This window comes from Rhagoletis pomonella, unplaced genomic scaffold, assembly GCF_013731165.1.
Source record: "Rhagoletis pomonella isolate Grant_MI unplaced genomic scaffold, Rhpom_1.0 Rhpom_scaffold_00006, whole genome shotgun sequence".
Classification (NCBI taxonomy): domain Eukaryota; kingdom Metazoa; phylum Arthropoda; class Insecta; order Diptera; family Tephritidae; genus Rhagoletis; species Rhagoletis pomonella.
This window is the reverse complement of record NW_023458560.1, coordinates 53728298-53735840: the sequence shown is the minus strand read 5'-3', so window position 1 is coordinate 53735840 and position 7543 is coordinate 53728298.

Genomic DNA, 7543 nt, shown 5'->3' with positions numbered 1-7543 from the left:
GTAAATTTATTGATGATTGGAAAAAGGCTCAGATAACCCCGATTTTTAAAAGTGGCAATAAAAATGATGTATCTAATTATAGACCAATTTCAAAGTTAACCACAGTTGCGAAAATTTTTGAATGTGTTATTAAGGTGAAATTGTCATTCTCAGTTAGTAGCTTAATTAGTCCAAACCAACATGGTTTTATTAAAGGAAGGTCCACAGTCTCTAATCTTGCAATTTTTACGGAAGATTGTCTGTCTGCTTTTCAAGCTGGCCAGCAAGTCGACACAATATATACTGACTTTTCAAAGGCATTTGACAGAGTTTCTCACAAGGTCTTAGTGTCTAAATTATTCTCTATGGGTTTCCACTCTAATTTTTTGGAGTGGATTAAATCATATTTGTCTGACAGAAATTGCATGGTTGTGTTCGAGGATGTCTATTCACAGCCTTTTATTGCGACCTCGGGTGTTCCTCAAGGTAGTATACTTGGACCACTGTTGTTTATTTTATTTATTAATGACATAGGTTCCTGCTTCTCGTCATCTAAATATCTACTATATGCGGACGATCTCAAAATTTACTCTGTCATTAAATGTATAAACGATTCCATTGCCCTTCAAGGAGAACTCGTTAAACTACACGATTGGTGCAAATGAAACCGTCTTCATCTAAATATAAATAAGTGCTCACATTGTACTTATACCAGAAAGCTAATTCCGCTCCACACGCGCTATCATATTTCTGGATCTCCTCTTAATCATGTTAATGAAGTCAAGGATCTAGGTGTCTACTTCGACACGAAACTAAATTTTTCCACGCATATCGAATATATAGTTGGCAAATCATATGCGATGCTGGCTTTCGTCCGGCGTAATAGTTCATCTTTTTACGATCCATACACTTTGAAGCTGCTTTATATTACTCTAGTAAGATCCAGGTTGGAGTATGCGTCATTCATTTGGAGACCATGCCACAGTTCTCATATCACGCGATTAGAACGGATACAGAAAAAATTTATAAAATTTGCTTTACGCTCACTGAATTTTAGTGAACCCATTCCCTCATATGAATCACGTTGTGCACTTCTAAATTTACAAACTCTACGTAGCAGATCTGCTTATCTTGCTTGCTCATTCGTTGCCAATCTCTTGAATGGATCGGTTGATTGCCCTAACCTCTTGGAAAGAATAACTTTCAATGTTCCTACACGTAACTTACGCAGTGTTTCTTCTTTCTATATCGTATTTTCTAAAACGAACTATGCAATGTATGCTCCCTTAATTAGAACCTTAGTGGAGCTGAACAATATTCCAACTTTTGACCCGTCTCTATCTTGTGGAGTAGTTCGTACTTTATTATACAACTATTTTAACTAGTTTTAAGTACCTCTGAATTATAGTCAGTAAGAATTTATTGTTCAATTGACTGAAATAAATAAATAAAAATACCAGCTTAATAGGGTCGAGCACCCCCCCCGCCCCCGGTTGATAGGCACGAGAGTCTGAGTATCAGTGGCCACTTGGGTTTAAACTGCGGGCAAATCCGCTCGTTCGAACGCTGGTCAAGAGATAGGGATAAGCACAGGCCCTATTGACCGGACTTAAAATTCAAAACAAATTTATTTTTACTTAAAAGATTTTTGCAATGCCGCATATATGTATGTACCTATGTACATATGTACAAATATAAGTATAGTAGTTATGTACGCATGGCAAGTCAGCATATTTATGCGTGCAACCTTCTCAAAAATAACAAGTAAGAAAGTCTAAGTTCGGGCGGAGCCGAACATTAAATACCCGGCGCAAGTATCAAATATATGTTTTTCACCTTTCCGCAAGCTACCGCTACATGGTAAGCCGGGGTGTATCAATTTTGAGTAAGTTAGCGTCCTTAAATTTCGAAATATTGAAATTTCAAGCATTTCTGAAGTTTATTGTTATATGAAAAGCGGCCGTAATTTTAGGCCGATTTGAACAATTGGCAACGCTTTGCTTTTATGTGGCAAGCACAATAACCATACCGAGTTTGGTACAAATTGGTAGAACGGTTACCGAGATACATATATGTGATCATAAGTGGGCGGTGCCACGCCCATTTTCCAAAATTTTATCATAAATGGTTACAAGCGTCAATTTTGAATAAATTAGCTTTAATATTTACTGATTTATCGAAGATTTCGTATTTCTCTAAATTACCCTTATATGGAATGTGGGCGTGGTTATTGTCCGATTTTTAAAATTTTCGGCCATTTGGTATGCTGTACCAAAGCCAACAATTGTGCCAGGGAAGAAATTGGTACAGCGGTTGCCAAGATATACACATGTAACCATAAGTGGGCGTGGCTACGCCCATTTTTAAAAAATTTATAATTTTCTTATTTTTCGTCTCAAAATTATTATAAATATCAATTTTGAGTGAATAATCTTCAGTAGTTACTAAAATATCGCAGTTTTCGTATTTCTGAAAGTTACCGTTATATGGAAGGTAGGCGTGGTTATTGTCCGATTTTGCCCATTTTCAATACCATCCGTCCTACGCCTGAAAGAAGTACACGTACCAAGTTTTGTTAAGATATCTTAATTTTTACTCGAGTTATCGTGTGCACAGACGGACGGACAGACGGACGGACGGACGGACGGACGGACAGACAGTCACCGCTTAATCGATTTCTCTTTTCATTCTGATCATTTATGTATACATTTGTCTATATCTATCTCGATTCGTTTTGCCTGTTACAAACAACCGTTATGTGAACAAAGTTATAATACCCTTGTGCACAAGTGCGCTCGGGTATAAAAAATATCTAGAGTATTGAAAAGTGGTTAAATAAACAATGGGCCATTGTTATTGGAAGTCTCCTGAAGAGAACCAGAGTTTTCCAATCGAAAAATATTGATTTTCAAGAATTCTATACCATTTCTAAAAAAAAATTGCTTTTTCACATATAAAATACATAGAAAACTTTGAGCGCTTTGAGCGACCAATAAATATTTTTTGATTTCAAAATAAAAAATAGTAGTATAATCTTTTTCGATATAGAACAGTCTTAAATCAAAATTCCGACTTTACTTTTTATTGGACCACCTTAATGTACATGCATACATACAGTATCTCTTGCTTACTATAAAAAGAACGTACACTTTCCTTGCTTTACTGACCCTAGATTGCTCATGCTGAGAGCAAAAAACATGTTTTTTTAAGTGTATTTGAGAAGATTAAAAGCTCAGTCTTGGCGCTCACATTTGTGTTGAGTGTTTGGCCGAGCTTCTCATTCACCGTCCAACAAATTAACGTAATCAGCCGCTTTTTAATGGCAGAAATACACCCGGATGTTTGCTTTTGCCTGTCGACCGCTGTTAGAAACAACTGTTTCTGATTTAGATGTTGCCCGGACCAGGGTGCGAACCCATGTCCTACAGAGTAGTAATACGCACTCAGCCGCAGCGGCCTTCAGGTCAGTTAATCTAGACTAAATTAACGTAATCAACTTATTAATATTCCGGCCAAATTGTTATATGAAAAACTGTGTTGGCGGTTAGTCAAAACTAAACTTACCGTAGAAAACTTAAGAACCTGAAAATTTTACATTCTAAAGGTGTCTAAAAGAATTTAAACACATCTACAACATCAATAAATTAGTTTCAGTGTTTATTGAAATCCAGGATTTTGAATAAATTCCGAACTTTGAAATATTCGTATTTAAAAAGCTTTTTACCAAACAAACTAGAGACACAAAAATTTTAGATGGGCGATATTATTGAGATTTTCGTATTTGTAGGATAATTTTTTTACTCACACGAAATTACTAAATAACTTAATTTTACTTAGGGTTTTATTTATGTAGATATGTACGTTAGATATATGTATTTGAGTGTGCATTTATGCTGTCTTCTGTTTTCTCTTTCGTTCAGACGTACAGCGGAGGAAGCGTTCCGTTCATTGGTAAAAACACACGAAAAATATGGTTGGGTGACACCAGCGCTTTCCGACGGTTGAATTTATCGACGGCATCTGTACTATACACTTTAGTATTAACATTCAAATTAAGCTGTCAAAAGAAACCAAAAAAATTTAATACAAAGAAATATGAGATTCTGGTCAAAATTCATACCGGAATGCTCCGATTGAAGTGATACCTTTTTTTAAATAGCTGTTATTGAACATGCGGAGCCGTATAAATGCGCTTCAACATAAACAGGACCCGCCAGTAAATCTATCAGGTACAGGTGCTAACGGCTGATCCGGACATTTGTGGACCAAAAATTATTCTGTTCTAATCCATGGACGTTCCAGCATTAAGCAGCAAGAACAAGGAAAAATCTATACGAAATTAATTAACAGTCAATATAGGCCGCTGTCATCGCCACTCTTTAACACCCTGAATTATTTCGTTTGAAGTCACATCACTGTAGAATTTTGAAAACAAAATTACTTTTTTGCTTAAACAATGCTTTAATATCATAAAAATTATAAACTCTGTGTTCTAAAGTAAAGGACATTTTCTTAATGGCTGTGCGATCGATTTCCTTTTAGCGCCTCGGACCGCGTGCGGAGCACTTGTAAAGCTTTAATCGCTTGTCACATTGCGTTGCACGTATGAGCATCAGCGTAGCCAGAATGAAATTTAGGGGCGGGCTCGCATTTCAGGGTACTATTTTATATATATATAAGGAAAATTTGAAAGTTAGGGGGGCTCGAGCACCCCCTTCCCCTACCTGGCTACGCCCATTGGGTATGAGTATACACATTAGGGTGGTCCAAAAATTGTCCATGCATTTTCATGGAAATGATAGAGAATTCTTAAAATTCTATTTTTTTTCGATCGGAGATTCCCTATAATAACACCCAATTGTTTAATTAACCGTTTTTCCATTTCAAAAAGAGCTTTCCGACTGAAAAATATTGATTTTCAAGAGTTCCATAGCATTTCTATGAAAGGTTGTTTTTTCATATAAAATACATGGACAACTTTGAGCACTTTGAGGAGGTATATTTTGTTCGACATAGAACAATCCTAGGGGGTGAGAGCATTAAAATTCCGACTTTACTCTTTTTGGAATGCTAACTTTTAATAAACAATTTATTGCTAATATTGTTGGTCAAAAATCTATCTAATTTTTCAAGGGTACGCCGTTTAGACGATTTAGGGGAAGGAAAATTTAAAAAATGGAAGTTGTTAAAAAAAGTTCAGATACGATGTATGTATGTGTATATGGATGTCTGATACAAGAGAAAATCGGTCCCCGATTGTTTGAAGATCACCTGGAAGAATGCTAAGCTTGTACAAGCATGCCAGTTTTCCCGTCTTTATCAATCAGTGGTTGTATCCGTCTCATATCCTAACAAGCTTGCAGTCTTGGGTATACTTTTCCTTTTACACATTGTTAAATTAATTAAAAGCATTATTGTAAAATTTTAAACGTCATCTTTACATGTCAAATGCGCTACTTTACAATTAAATCGTAAGTGGGGTTTCGCTTTTTTCATATAAGCATATAAATTGTATGTCAGCGTGTACCAGTCGGGTCTCTTCAGGAATCTTTAATCGATCACCTGTGTATCAAGGACCTACAGTAAGAATTTGCACAAAATTGCATAATTAAAAAAAAATCATGCCAAATTATGGTAAAAAAATCGCGTTTTTTGTGATAAAATGTAGTCGTTGACATTTTTCTCATTTTTAAGAATGGCAGCTACAAATCCCATAAAAAGAGAACTTTTCCAAATATGGGTAAGTATATGCTGTATGACTTTTACAAAAATTACTCCCATTCCTTTTGTTAATCTCTCAAACAAAATTTTAAGATATAATTAATTGTTTTTGACGGGAGCATGTAACAATATTCCACAAAATTTCATACAAGGCGAATTCATATCAGGTGGTGTTACTAGAACAGCTGATTTGACTGGCATTGGTATAGAAATATCAAAACTTTATATTTCGCTAACTTGAATGAATGAGAAAGTGAGAGTATTTACACTTTCTTTCCCTCTTCTTCTTGAAAAAAGAATAGATGAAATTTGACATTTGCGTACCAAAAACAATATCAACAAGTAAGAAAGTCTAAGTTCGGGCGGAGCCGAACATTAAATACCCGGCGCAAATATTAAATAAATGTTTTTTCACCTTTTCGAAATCTACCGCTAGATGGTTAGCCGGGGTGTATCAATTTTGAGTAAATTAGCGTCCTTAAATTTCGAAATATTGCAGTTTCAAGCATTTCTGAAATTTACCGTTATATGAAAAGCGGCCGGAACTTTAGTCCGATTTCAATAATTTTCAACGTTTTGCTTTTATGTGGCAAGCACAATAAAAATACCGAGTTTGGTACAAATTGATTGAACGGTTACCGATATATATATATGTGATCATAAGTGGGCGGTGCCACGCCCATTTTCCAAAATTTTATCATAAGCGTATTTCTTGGTGAAGGATTGTTGCAAGCATCAATTTTGAATAAATTTAATATTTACTGATTTATCGAAGATTTTGTATTTCTCTAAATTAGCGTTATATGGGATGCAGGCGTGGTTATTGTCCGATTTTAAAAATTTTCGGTCATTTGGTATGCTGTACTAAGGCCATTAACTGTGCCAAGTTTGGAAGAAATCGGTGCAGCGGTTGCCAAGATATACACATGTAACAATAAGTGGGCGTGGCTACGCCCCTTTTTAAAAAATTTATAATATTCTTATTTTTCGTCTAAAAATTATTGTAAATATCAATTTTGAGTGAATAATCTTCAGTAGTTACTAAAATATCGCAGTTTTCGTATTTCTGAAAGTTACCGTTATATGGAAGGTAGGCGTGGTTATTGTCCGATTTTGCCCATTTTCAATACCATCTGTCCTACGCCCGAAAGAAGTACACGTACCAAGTTTCGTTACGATATATTAATTTTTACTCGAGTTATCGTGTGCACAGGCGGACGGTCAAGTGAAAGCCCAAAAATGCAGTTAGTACAAATACATATGTACATAGCCACGTACATACATACATATGTGAGGCAGAAGCAACATGCTTTAAATTTCGGCTCATCCAAGACTCCTAACAATTGGCTTAAACTTTAAGCCTTAAAGCTTCTCTTACGAGTCTTGTCTGCAGAGTCTTTAACTTACTGCATTTAAGCAGCTACTCTTATTATTCTCTGGCTTAAGCCAATTGCGGCGTGGCTGCCTTATTTCATTATTCCATTTTTATACCCGAGCGCACTTGTGCACAATGGTATTATAACTTTGTTCACATAACGGTTGTTTGTAACAGGCAAAACGAATCGAGATAGATATAGACAAATGTATACATAAATGATCAGAATGAAAAGAGAAATCGATTAAGCGGTGACTGTCTGTCCGTCCGTCCGTCTGTCCGTCCGTCTGTGCACACGATAACTCGAGTAAAAATTAAGATATCTTAACAAAACTTGGTACGTCTACTTCTTTCGGACGTAGGACAGATGGTATTGAAAATGGGCAAAATCGGACAATAACCACGCCTACCTTCCATATAACGGTAACTTTCAGAAATACGAAAACTGCGATATTTTAGTAACTACTG